The following is a 14,401-nucleotide window of genomic DNA, read 5'->3' on the forward strand; positions in this document are numbered from 1 at the left end:
ATCAAGAATTCTGTAGTTAAATTTTGATTTCAAAAAGTCAACGTAATGGACTTCCCTGGTGGTGCAGTGGTTAAGAATCTGCCTGCCAATGCAGGGGACATGGGTTCGAGCCCTGGTCTGTGAAGATCCCACATGCCACGGAGCAACTAAGCCTGCGTGCCACAACTACTGAAGCTCGCGTGCTAGAGCCCGTGCTCTACAACAAGAGAAGCCACCGCAGTGAGAAGCCCATGCACCGCCACGAAGAGTAGCCTCTGCTCACAGCAACTAGAGAAAGCCCGCACACAGCAACAAAGACCCAATGCAGCCAAAAATAAATAAATAAATTTATTTATTTTTTTAAAAGACAAAGTTTAAAGGGAAAAAAGGTCAACGTAACAATTAGCCCAAGTTCTTTGAAGAAAGTTTCCTTAGGAATAGTTTTGTTGAAAGAATAGATTGTAAAATACACAGCTTTTCCTCTAGGATTGTTTTCATAAATTTATCTTACAAGGAGAGGTTAAATGTAATATGTATTTATGAATCTTTTATTAATATCTGAACACTTGTTATGACTTTCAGGGAAGCTGTTTTTTGGTTATGGAGTATTTAAAAATTGCGTGGCTATTAATAGATATGTTTGCTATGATTTCAGAAAGCATAGTATACAGAATTCGATGGTCCTGAACTCAGGAAATAAATGAAGGGGGGAGTTAGTATTCAAAAAGTTATTTATTTGAAAGGGTTTATTGCCTGATTCTTTTACAATGTTAATGCCTTAGGAATTTATCATACCGGGTTTATTATAGTGCATGCACGTGTGTGTTCATGTGAGTGTAGTTGCCTTAGAATATTGAATTTCTACTGAATGGTACACTTAGAATGTGAAAGTTTAGCTAGGAACTGTTTCTTGTTTAAAGTTTCTTGTTTAAGCTGATCAAAGTCAGTTGAACTGACTTTGGTGCACTTCAAGTAGAGATGTATTGGGTCTGTCTTTGTGCCTCTATTTTTTCTTTCCAAGGGTGAGAACTGGAAGGATACCTAGCCTATATGTCCTGTAACTCAAAATTTTTTAAAATTCAGAATTGTAAGAGTCCAGTGTATCTTTAATTTTGGTTTTATTTCTTTCAAGATTCTGTGATCATTAATCTCAGACCATTTAAAGGTTGCTTCATTCAGAGGAGGATATCACTACCAACACTATAGAAATAAAAAGGATGTTGATGGAATGCTATGAACAGTTATATGCCAACAGATTAGTTAACCTAGATGAAATGTACAGATTCCTAGAAAGACACAAACTACTAAAACTGACTCAAGAAGAAATTTAAAAAACTGAATAGGTGTAAAACAAGTAAAAAAGATTGAGTCAATACTCAAAAAACTTCCCACTCTTCCAAAAAATGTAAGAGGAGAGAACACTTCCTAACTCATTCTGTTGAGACCAGTATTACTCTGATACCAAAACTAAAGGTACCTCAAGAAAACTACAGACCAGTATCCCTTATGAATACAAATACAAAAATCCTCAACAAACTCAAACTGAGTTCAGCAACATCTAAAAAGGTTTGTATACCATCAAGTGGGATTTATCCCAGCCATGCAAGCTTAGTTTAATCTAAAAATCATTCAATCGAGACAATTCAGTGGGGAAGAAAAAGTCTTTTCAACAAATGATGCTGAGACAACTGGATATATACATGCATAAAAATGAATTTGGATCCCTACCTCATACCATATACAAAAATTATCTTAAAATGGTTGTGTTAATCTAAATGTATGAATCACAACTGTAAACCTCTTAGAAGAAAACACAGCAGTAAATCTTTGTGACCTTGGGTTAGGCAGTGTTTTTGAGACTTGACACCAAAAGCACAAGCCAAAAAAAGAAAACTAGATAAATTAGACATCATGAACATTAAACCTTTTTTATTCAAAGGGATGCCATTAAGAAATTGAAAAGACAGCTCATGTAATGGGGGAAAATATTTGCAAATCATATATTTGATAAGAGACTTGTATTCAGAATATATAAAGAACTCTTACAACGCACCATAAAAAGTAAATAGCCTAATTTAAAAATGGGCAAAGTTTCAGGGCTTCCCTGGTGGCGCAGTGTTTGAGAATCCGCCTGCCGATGCAGGGGACACGGGTTCGTGCCCCGGTCCGGGAAGACCCCACATGCCGCGGAGTGGCCGGGCCCGTGAGCCATGGCCACTGAGCCTGCACGTCCGGAGCCTGTGCTCCGCAACGGGAGAGGTCACAGCAGTGAGAGGCCCGCGTAACGGAAAAAAAAAAAATGGGCAAAGTTTCTAAATAGACATTTTTCCAAATAAGATACACAAATGAACCATAAGAACAGGAGAGGTTGCTTAACATCAGTCATAAGGGAAATACAAATCAAAACCACAGTGAGATACCGTTTCATGCTAGGATAGCTATATTCAAAAAGAATGACAATCACAAGTTTTTAAGGATGTAGAGAGATTGGAACCCTCATACATTGCTGGTTGGATTGTAAAATGGTGGAGCTACTTTGTAAAACAGTCTGGTAGCTCCTCAAAAAATTAAATACAGAGTTACTATATGATCCAACAATTCCACCACTAGGTATATCCCCAAGAAAATTGAAAACCTATGTCCACACAAAAATCTGCACACAAATGTTCATTGAAGTGTTATTCATTAGAGCAAAAAGTGGAAACAACTCAAATGTCCGCCTACTGATGAATGGATAAACAGTGTGTGATATAGCCATATAATGAAACATTATTCAGCTATAAAAAAGTATTAGCAAATCAGATTTAATAATGTATAAAAAGAACTATATAAATCACAACCAAGTGGAATTTATCGCAGGTTTGCAAGGCTGGTTCAACATTTGAAGATCAGTTAATGTGCTTCATCACATCAACAGTCTAAATAAGAAAAAATCATGATTATATCATTAGGTGCAGAAAAAGCATTTGACAAAATTCAATACCTATTCATGATAAAAATTCTTAGTAAAGTAGGAATATAGGGAAACATCCTGAACTTGAGAAAGACTATTTACAAAAACCCTACAGCTAACATCATACTTCCTGGTGAGAAACTTGAAACGTTCCCACTAAGATCAGGTACAAGCCAAAGGTATTCCCCCTCATCACTCCTTTTCAATATTATAGTGGAAGTTTTAGCTAATGCAATAAAACAAGAAAGGGAAATAGAAGATATACAGATTGGAAAGGAAGATAAAATCTATCTTTGTTTGCAGATGACATGATCGACAATATAGAAAACCTGAAAGAATTAAAAAAAAAAAAAACCTGGAACTAATAAGCAATTATAACATGCTTGCAGGATACAAGGTTAACATACAAGTCAATTGCTTTCCTATGTACCAGCAACGAACAAGTGGAATTTAAAAGTAAAATACATTACCATTTACATTAGCATCCCGCAAAATGAAATACTTAGGTATAAATTTAACAAAATGTATACAAGATCTATATGAGGAAAACCACAAAACTCTGATGAATGAAATCAAAGAACTAAATAAACAGATATTCCATATTCATGGATAGGAAGACTAAATATTGTCAAGATAATTCTTCCCAGCTTGATCTGTTGCCTCAATGCAATCCCAATCAAAATTCCAGAAAGTTATTTTGTGGATATTAACAACTGGATTTTAAAGTTTATATGGAGAAGCAAAAGACCTAGAATAGCCAACACAATATTGAAGGAGAACAAAGTTGGAGGAATGACACTACCCAACTTCAAACTTAATATAAAGCTACAGTAATCAAGACATTGTGGTACTGGTGAAAAAATGGACAAATAGATCAGTGGGACAGAATAGAGAGCATAGAAATAGACCCCTGTAGATACAGTCAGTTGAACTTTGACAAAGGAGCAAAGCAATACAATGGAGCAAAGATGGTCTTTTTCAACAAATGGTGCTGGAACAACTGGGCATCCACATGCAATGAAATCTAGACACAGACTTTACACCCTTCACAAAAACTGACTCAAGTGGATCAGATCAACATGTAAAATTCAAAACTATAAAACTCTCAGAGGCTAATGATAAAGGAGAAAACCCTAGATGAACTTGAGTATGGCAATGGCTTTATTTATTTATTTATTCATTCATTCATGCATGCATGCTGCATAGGGTCTTAGTTGTGACGTGTAGGATCTTTAGTTGTGGCATGCGAACTTTTAGTTGCAGCATGAATGTGGGATCTAGATCCCCGACCAGGGATCGAACCCTGGCCCCCTGCATTGGGAGCACGGAGTCTTACCCACTGGACCACAAGGGAAGTCCCTGGCAATGGCTTTTAAGATATAGCACCAATGTCATGATCCATGAAAGAAAGAATTGGTGAGCTGGACTTCATTACGTTTAAAAGTTTCTGCTCTGCAATAGACAATGTCAAGAGAATGAGAAGACAAGCCACAGACTGGGAGAAAGTATTTGCAAAAGGCACACTGATAAAGGAATGTTATCCAAGATACATGAAGAACTCTTAAGACCCAACAGTCAGAAAACAACCTGATTAATATATGGGCCAAAGACCTTAACAGACACCTCACCAAAGAAGATATATAGATGGCAAATAAGCATAGGAAAAGATGCTCCACATCATAGGTCATCAGGGACATGCAAAATAAAACAACAACAAAACACCACTACACACCCACCAGAATGGCCAAAATCTGAACACTGACAACACCAAATGCTGACGAGGATGTGGAGCAACAGAACTCTCATTTGTTGCTTGTGGAAATGCAAAATTGTACAGTCACTTTGGGATATAGTTCTACAGTTTCTTACAAAACTAAACGCATTCTTACCATATGACCCAGCAATTGTGCTCCTTCTATTTACCCAGTGGAGTGAAGGCTATGTCCACACAAAAAGCTACATATGGATGTTTATAGAAACTTTTTTCATAACAGCCAAAACTTGGAAGCAATCAAGATGTCCTTCAGTAGATGAATGAATAAATGAACTTTGGTACATCCAGACAATGGACTATTATTCAGCACTAAAAAGAAATAAACTATCAAGCCATAAAAAACCACAGAGGAACCTTAAATTCATATTATGATGTGAAAAGAGCCTATCTGAAAAAGCTACATATTATATGATTCCAAGTATTTGGTATTCTGGAAAAGGTAAAACTGTGGAGACAGTAAAAGTATCAGTGGTTGCTGGGAGATGGATGAGTATAGAGGCACAGAGAATTTTTTAGGGCAGTAAGAATACTCTGTAAGATACCACAGTGATAGATAAATGTCATGATATATTTGTCCAAACCCATAGAATATATAGAAACAAGAGTGAACTGTAATGTAACTGTGGACTTTGGGTGATTGATACATCAATGTAGGTTCATCAGTTAAAACAAATGTTCCACAGTGGTGCGGGATGTTGATAATGGGAGAGACTGTGCATGTCTTTGGGGGCAGGAGGTATATGGGAAGCCTCAGTACCTTCCCCTCAATTTTGTTGTGAACCTAAAACTGCTCTAAAAAAAATAATCTTAAAAAACACAGGATGAAGTACTGATACATACTTACAACATGGGTGGATCTTGAAAATACGCTGAATGAAGGAAGCTAGACACAAAAGGCCACACATATTGTTATGATTCCATTTATATGAAATGCCCAGAATAGGCAAATCCATAGAGACAGAAGTAGATTTGTGGTTGCCTAGGGCTGGTGGGATTGGGGGGTTGGGAAGTGATGCTAATGGTATGAGTTTCTTTTTGCTGGGACCAAAATCTTCTAAAATTGATTATGGTGATGATTGCACAACTCTCTGAATATACTAAAAACCACTGAATTGTACACTGGAAAGAGTCATTGTATATATATCTCATTAAAGCTGTTATTAAAGAAAAGTTCCTTTGCTCAGCCTGGCTTGGAGAGGTCCTTCGTAAAGCTGTTGAATATGATTAAATGGTGTTTAGCAGATAAAATGCATATAGAAGGTACTCCAAACATACATGAGATGTCTAAACACCGTTTACCAATTTTTTTGTGAGCATCCACCGTGTGGATACAGGCACAATAGGGTCACTTTGGGAGATGGAGACCATACAACTAATAATTCTGGGCTCAAAAAAGCTCACTGCTATGAGGTTAAAGCTTTTACTCATGAGTTTAAAATTCCTTCCTTCACTTTTGTTTGCTTTATTAATCTCTCTGTATGTGTGTGCATGGGTATCTCCTTGTATCTAACCCACCATCCTCCTAAATCTCTCTCATGTATTCACCTCTCTATTCCACCATCAATCTACTGCAGGCTTCCAACATCACTTGCTAGATTGCTATAGTGGTCTCTGACTGGTTTCCCCACACCTCTGGTTGCTTTAGTCCTTTATCAGATGAATCTTTTCAAAATTCTGATTGGTTCAAAATCTTCCAGTGGTTTCTCAATACTCAGGATAAAAACCAAACTGCTTTAGGGACTCATAGGTTTCGCGTAGTCCAGTCCTTCCAGCCTCTCCAGTTGCATCATGTGCCCCATTCCCTATTGCTCTGTCTTCCAGCCACGTTGACCCCTTTTCATTTCCATGTTTTCTCCTACACGGGATGTTTGCATGTGCTGCTTCCCTTTCCTCATTATTGAGTGAGACTCTGCTCTGTCTTCAGATGGAAGCTCACTTTTTTCAGAGAATCCTTCTCTGACATCACCATCTGGGTCAAATACCCCAATTATAAGGTATCCGTGACATCGTGTCTCCCCCATATTTGAATGAATTACTTAATGCCCAGCATTGAATTTTTGTTACTAATGAGGATTGGTTGTATTCTGTTTCCTGTATGTTTTAGTTCTCCTGGGGTTAACAAGTAGGATATGAATTAGATTCATGGTAGACAGGATTCTAGATGATTTGGTTAGACTGTCAGCCTGGATGTCAAATTTGATATTTGTCTTGATGGAAGATTCTATATTATAGTCAGATGTGACCCACTGACCCACTGTCTAGTAGTTCTAGACAACTTAATGCCACTACAGTAAACTAGAAGATACCCAGAAAAGAGTATAGAGTATTTTTCAATGAATGAAGAGAGGAAGAGGTAGCTTGTGTATTTCAGCTGTGGCTGAAATTATTGCTCACAGTTTATAAAATGATGAAGTCTGTGCATAAAGACTTCTTAATTAAGTCTCAAAACACTAATATTAATGGCAATGAAGGAAAAATGAAAAACGCATATTTTTAGGGCATATCTCAAAAAAGAGAGATAACTGCTTTACAAAGTGGCTCTTCACCCTAGGAGGTGTGTTTCTCTACAGGCTAAAGGGTTTAGATGATGTCATGGAGAGCTAATCATAATGGTGGCAGGAGGGCAGAGGATGTCTGGCATATATATTCGTTATCCATGACTGTGTTTAGTCTCAAACTTAGTGACTTAAGCCACAGATTTTTTGTTTGTTTGTTTTATTTTTCTTTGTTTTTTTTTTTAACATCTTTATTGGAGTATAAATTGCTTTACAATGGTGTGCTAGTTTCTGCTTTACAGCAAAGTGAATCAGCTGTACATATACATATATCCCCATATCTCCTCCCTCTTGTGTCTCCCTCCAACCCTCCCTATCCCACCCCTCTAGGTGGTCACAAAGCACCGAGCCGATCTCCCTTCTGAGGGTCAGGAATCTGTGCAGAGCTTCCTGGGTCCCCTGGTTCTGGGTCTCTCACAAAGCTGCAGTCCTCTTGAGATTCAGGCAGGGCAGATCTGCTTCCGGAAGCGCACTTGGTGTTGGCAGCTAGACTTTGGGACTGAGGACCTAGTCCTCCTCGGCAGTTGGCCAGAGGCTTCCTTTGACATATGGGCCCTCCCTAGGGCAGCTCACACCGTGGCAGCTGGCTTCCATCAGGGTGAGCAAGCCCAAGAGCAAGAAAGGGCATGTACGGCAGAAGCCAGTCTTGTTGTAGCCTGTTCTCAAAAATGACATCCCGTAGTTTGCTGTATTTTATTCATTAGAATCAAGTTACTAAATCTGTCTTGTGTTCAAGGGGAAAGGATTACACAAAGGCATGAATTTAAGAAGGTGAGGATCACTGAGGGCCACCTTAGAAGCTGCCTTCTGCAGGGTGTGTACATAGCCTTTTGAAATTGACCCCAGAAAGGGTCAGTTTGTGTGTGTTTGGGGGGTATAGACTTTATTACTGTCAAAAACCAAACCAGGAATTAGATGATGACTTGGTCTAAATGATGATGGTACTAAGTTATTTATGCCTTGATGTTTTTGAATTGTGAGCCATTTTAAACTAAGTTGTTCCTTCCTCTACCATATTAAATAATACTAAATGGATTAAGTTTTCTTTTCAGGTAGGCCCTGAAAGCCAACTTGATAGCTTCTTTGCAGTGCGAATTTTGCTGAAATGAGGCAAACAAGTCTGCAATTTATATGGACTTTGAAAGTTCTCTCTGATGCCGGAAATCTCGCTGTTTAAATGAAAGGAGTTGCCTTTCCAAAAGAATTAATACTGCTGAGTAGATTTCATATTAATCTCTGCAAAATATATTTAAATATTGAAAATAAGTCTATTTTAAGAACTTCAGTTCTTCAGTTTTTTAGGACCACTGTGCAGAATTGAAGAAAGTGGGTTCTCTTTGGGGATTGAGGAAGGAAATCCAGCTGGAGCTGTTATGAAGGTCAGGGAATGGGAGAGGGAATCTTGGCAAGAAATGGAGAGGGAGTTTGCAAATTGCAGTTGAGCAAATAGTTATGAATGGGGTTGCTATTGTGTTTCCCAAGGAAAGTTCCTGAAATATGATATTTGTTTTTTAAGGAAAGAGAAAATGCATACAGATCTTTTGCTGTGCTTACTTTTTCTGTCTTACCTCTGAAAATAAACAAAGCGAAAAAGCCTTCCCTTGGTGATGGGCTTGTTTAGAAATATTATCTTCAAAGAGCTCTTTATGTGAGCCAAGCTGTTCTTTGTATTAGCGAGTCTGGGACAGTTTTGTATGTGCCCTGGAAAGGAAACAAAACACGGGTGTGATTCCTTTTGTGTCAATGCTTACAACTCAGATACCAAAAGGACACCTCATTGATTAGATCAAGCCTCAAGCTCTGGCCTTACCCAGTAGTGAGTTAGAGAATCAGCTTTGAAAGGAGAAATGTTACAAATGTTTAAGCAAGGGAGAGCCTGGTGTGTAGGATTGCTTAACTCTGAATATTTATGATTACATACTTTAAGAAAAGGAATCTATGGACTGGAGAATGCTTTAGAGAATCCTCTGGATTTCCTCTGCACTTTTGGACCTCACTGTCTTTATTCCTAGGGATGCTGCCCATGGCTGTGTTCATATACAATGCTAATAGAAATTTGGAATTGGAAGGGAAATATCTTTCTTGGTAATCAACTTACTGAGAGACATGTTGCTGCTGTATACAGAACATTAATGAAGTTTTAAGGAATTCCTAACTGCATTTTCAAACCATAAATAGCTTTCATGTTTCTATGGTAATTCTTCATTTCCCCCTTCTTCCTTGTTCTCTCCCTGACTCTGCCCTCACTTCTGCCATCCAGGGGGACAAGATGAAGGGCGGGATTGCTCCGTGCAGCTGCTGGCAGGCTGGTGGGGCAGGGGGCGCAGCTGAGTTGAGAGCAGGGGCCCTTCTCAGGGTCTGGCTCCTCCAAGGGGAGGGCCTGCCGCCGAGGACTGGTCTGTTTGGGGCTGCCTTCTAACCGGCTGGCCTCGGGAGTCATAGGCCAGAGAGACACAGGACCTTTTTTGGCAGGCCAGGGCTCGACCCAGCAAGGCACATCCCAACGGTAGGGAGAGGGAGTAACCTGTGAGAAGAAGGTTATGGGCGTAGCCTGGGTGAGGGTGAGGCTCAGTAGGCTGTCTCAGTGGAACCAGAGGAGATAGGGTACCAGCCAGCCCTGCCTGCCGGGGTGTGGTGCTTGTGGCTGAAGCCTCAGGGGCTGCCATCCAGCTGGGCAGTGACCTGGGATTGTGGAGCGGGAGTGGGAGGCACAGACATTAAGGTTATAAAGGGAGAAGCCATAGGGTTTGACAAGGGACTGGATTTAGGGAACAGAGGACACTGGGAGGTCAAATGCCTTGGGGCAGATCTAGACTCAGCGGGATTATCAGCCAAGCCTGGGGGGTTGGGACACAGGGTTGGGAGACTTTTGTTTTTAATTTCACAGATTTTGAGTTCTAACCTTGGGTTTATGTTGGATAAGTGCCAGTCAGGTGTGAACTGACAGATGAAAGCATAACTTCTCAGAGCGCTGATATTTTTAAATACAATTAATCAATATGAATCTTTTCTAGCCAAGGAGAATTTGAGCGACTGACATTTGATCCCAGAGTTCACATTTGTTTCTCAGGCTTTTTGAAGCTGGAGAGCTGGGAGGTGTTTGGAATTTTCCATGGTCTCCAACATTCTTTACTACAGGGGTTATCACGCTGAGTGTCCAGTCACCAGGCGTGGTGCCCGGAGCAATCAACTTACACAGGCTTATCCCCATTTTATAGGTGGAGAAACTGAGTCCTGGAAAAACTTAAGTAACTTTTCTAAGGTCACGGTTAACTGGCAACATAAACTGTATTCCAACTCAGTCTGTCTGACTTCAAAACCTGTGTGCTTAAAGGCTAACACTGTCTGACTTCTTTATTTCTTCATGTGTTTTGATCATATCTTAAGTTCAAAACCTTGGTTTGGGTTGTCTTGGTTTCTAGGTTCTATGTGGACTAGCTTTGTTCTCATTCTTTTTTTTTTTTCGTTTTTGGTCATGCCGCACAGCATTGTTCTTATTCTTGATGAGTTTTCAGTTCTTGAGTTTTGGTAGAATTAGCAAAATATAGCCATACATTGTCTTTCTGTTTCTCTTTTTCTGTCTCTTTTTTTCCTTTTTCTGTTGCTTACTTGTTTGTTTTGTTTTAACTGTGACTTCTACTAACAGTTTGTTCTGGGAGGAATTTACCTTGTATTCTCCCTCCCTCCCTCGCTTTCTTCTCTCCGGTCTCTTTTCTATCAGTCTTCTTAAAGTTTTAGTAGGAATTTGCACTTTTCAGTGATGCAGATTTTATTCTCTTCTCACTCAAGATAGTTTTGGTGCATCTTTCTTCTGGGTTGTGACTGGATTCTACATGCAACTCATCGCTTGTCTTTTTGGTTCTGCCACTGTTATGACTGGTTTGAAAGAATGCTTTGCTTTTTTGTTGAAACATCAAAAGGTATGAAGAGCAAACACTGCTGAGGTCTCTTCCTTCCTGTATGAATCTCACCACCAGATGCTGCCTCATGCTGTGATGCTTAAAAGTCATAGAACAGTGTCATCATTCAAGGCATAGAGGGACTCCAAGCAAGGCTGGTGGAGGAAAATATTGGTACAAGCTTGTTACACAGTGATTTTTTTTCTTGTCTCTCATTTGTAGGATGGTCTTTCACTGGCTTTTTGGTCTGAACATTTTTGCTTTCCTCTAAGAGTGCAAATCCTTACTTGGTATATGGGGACATTGAGGCACAGAGAAGTTCATCAACTTCATTCAATGGTAGAGTTAGTGGCAGATTTGGGATTAGGATAAAGGTCTCCTGGCTGTTGATAACTTTTCTCCCATGGTTCTAAGTCATGCTGATCAGAAAAATTATTAGTAGAAAGCTCAGTGGTGAAAATACACAGAAATAAAAATGAATATTAAGCTTATTGTTTGGTAAATTCATTTTGTTTGCTTTTAGTGAAACATTGAATTATTAGGGTGGGGGAGTTAGCCATTTGTACATTTTTGTCATATATCTTCCATTTTTGCTAAGAAATTCGAACCCATTTGGTGCTAGAAGAAGAATTCAAGAATTCACAGTTCTTGTCATTTCCATACTCTCCTCATTCAGTCTTACTTGGCTTAAGTGTTCATTGATTTTTTTTTCTTCAAATAATTTGTAATATCCAGCTGTTCCTGTCTCTGGTATTCCACAGGGCAAAAGTTGAGGCAGCTCCATCATCTGAGTGAGAGGATGACTTTGGACAGTGATTCTCAAATTCAGTTACCACCTGCATAAGGGTCACAGGGGTGCGTGTGTAAATGCAGGCTTCTGGGGTTTGCTCCAGACCCTGCAAATCCATCTCTAGGGCCCTGGAGTCTGCATTTTAACACATCACTCAGGTAACCTATAATGGAAAAGGATCTGAAAAAGAATATATGTACATATAGATGTGTGTATATATAACTGAATCACTCTGTGGTACACCTGAAACATTGTAAATCAACTATCCTTCAATAAATAAATAAACAAACAAATAAATAAAAATTCTCCACCACAGATTAAAAAAACCACATCACTCAGGTAAAGGTTGATGCACACTGAGGTTTGAGAGTTACACTCTCATCTCTGACTGATGCCACCTCAGCAGCTCCAGCTTTCCCACCCCTGCTCAGATGAAAAGAACATGGACATCTCTTCCTCTGTGATGAGATGGGAAGAGGAAGGGTATTGAGGGTAGTCATCTGCTGATGTAAGAAGGAGAAGGATAGGAGAATGGAGAAATGAAAACAGTTGCTGTAGAGAAAGTGATCGTGCATCAGCCAGGGTTGGATAGAAAGCTTGGGCAGTTTTGAAGAGCCAACTAAAGTTCTCAGTTTTCCTCATAGAGCCAGTCAGCATGTTCCTGTGAATTTTTCCAAGCTGAGAGAAGATGAACGGGGTAACTAGGCTCAGGGATTGGCACGTTGGTTCTGAGAAAGTCATAGAAACAGGGACCCCAGGGACTTCCTTGGCGGTCCGGTGGTTAGGACTCCGTGCTTCTGTTGCAGGGGGCATGGGTTCGATCCCTGGTCAGGGAACTAAGATCCTGCATGCTATGAGGTATGGCCCCCCCAAAAAAAAGAAAGAAAGAAACAGGGACCCCAGGGTGTTCGTGTGAGCATCATTGACATTGGGTAGCCTTGAGGTCCCAATGCAACAAGGAGGCTCGTGAAGCCAGTATGGGTAAGATGGAGGGCAGTAGCAAGAGTCAAGGAACTAGCTCTGATGAGGGTGAAGGTCAGGACCTAAAAGAATAAGGAAGTGGAGAAGTAGGTAAACAGAAAGCTACAGCCAGAGGTTTGGAAGCCTAGATCTTAAAGGTGGAGTATTCCTGGGTAGTGATAAGCTCCAAGGTGTGGTGGGGCTTGTGTGCAGTGTGAGTAGAATGGAGGTGAAATCTTTAGATGGAGGAGGAAATCTCTGAACTGTGCTTTTGGGTATTCCCAAGATCGTCCACCTTTTTTTTTTTTTTAATTAATTAATTTGTTTTTATTTTTGGCTGTGTTGGGGTCTTCGTTTCAGTGCGCAGGCTTCTCATTGCAGTGGCTTCTCTTGCTGTGGAGCACAGGCTCTAGGTACGTAGGCTTCAGTAGTTGTGGCACACGGGCTCAGTAGTTGTGGCTCGCGGGCTCTAGAGCACAGGCTCAGTAGTTGTGGCGCACAGGCTTAGTTTCTCCGCGGCATTTGGGATCTTCCCAGACCAGGGCTCGAACCTGTGTCTCCGGCAATGGCAGGCGGATTCTTAACCACTGTGCCCACCAGGGAAGCCCTCATCCACCTTCTTGAAGCCTCCAAACAGAGGTGGGCATGGGAGGTACACAGTGATTATGGCAAGAAAGGAAAGTTGTGGATCAGGATGGAGAAGAGTGACACGGTTGGGGCATGAGACAGGAGTGAGGTACAGGGAGACATCTTGGAACAGAGGTGATAGGACATGGCCTGGAAGAAAGTTCAATGGGAATGGTGATGAATGACCCTCCCTTCTTTGGTCCTGCGAGTTAAGGAAATTTGGGGAACCATCATCCCTGGTTTATGAGAGGTGGTATCGTGAAGGAAAAGCCAGATTGCCATTAAAACAAGTAGGTGGGGAAAGTGTAAACAAAAAGTTGAGACTAGAGGAGAATTACATTTTTATAACAGGTCAAGAGTTCCAGAGACACATCTGAAGGAATGTGTATAAATTAGATTAGAATAGATTGGGGGGGGTGTATAAAGAGGACTGCTTCGTAGGACTCAGTGAGACAAATGACTTACCTGAAACAGTGCTTATGGGTCAGCGTTTCTCTTGGCATTAAGCAGGAGACTGAAACCAACACAAAAACAAGTTCAGCTTTATTTAACTATGGTAGGGGCCCATTAGAGATCCTCTGTTGCTGATTTATTAATAATTCACTACTTGTGACATACACTTTAAGAAATGACTTTAACACCTTGTGACCCGGAGTAAAACAGTTTTACATCATGACCCCAGATACCCGTGTGAGATGATGTGCAGAAGTGTGCATGTCTGTCTAACTAAACAACAGAGATTCACAGAACAACCCTTAACCATCGGTATATACAACACACCCTGACATTTACTGTTCTGTTCTAATTCATTTTTTCAGAAAATGCTGATTGTGATCCACTGTGTTTGTCTCATGACACGAGCAG

General features: G+C 40.2%; 1 protein-coding gene across 1 annotated transcript in view; it reads left to right on the plus strand.

Moving 5' to 3' along the window:
• The window catches only part of IQGAP2 (IQ motif containing GTPase activating protein 2), a 296,229-nt gene that overhangs the window by 51,101 nt on the left and 230,727 nt on the right, over window positions 1-14,401 (plus strand). The window lies entirely within an intron of this gene.

The sequence above is a fragment of the Mesoplodon densirostris genome, chromosome 3 (assembly GCF_025265405.1).
Source record: "Mesoplodon densirostris isolate mMesDen1 chromosome 3, mMesDen1 primary haplotype, whole genome shotgun sequence".
Classification (NCBI taxonomy): Eukaryota; Metazoa; Chordata; class Mammalia; order Artiodactyla; family Ziphiidae; genus Mesoplodon; species Mesoplodon densirostris.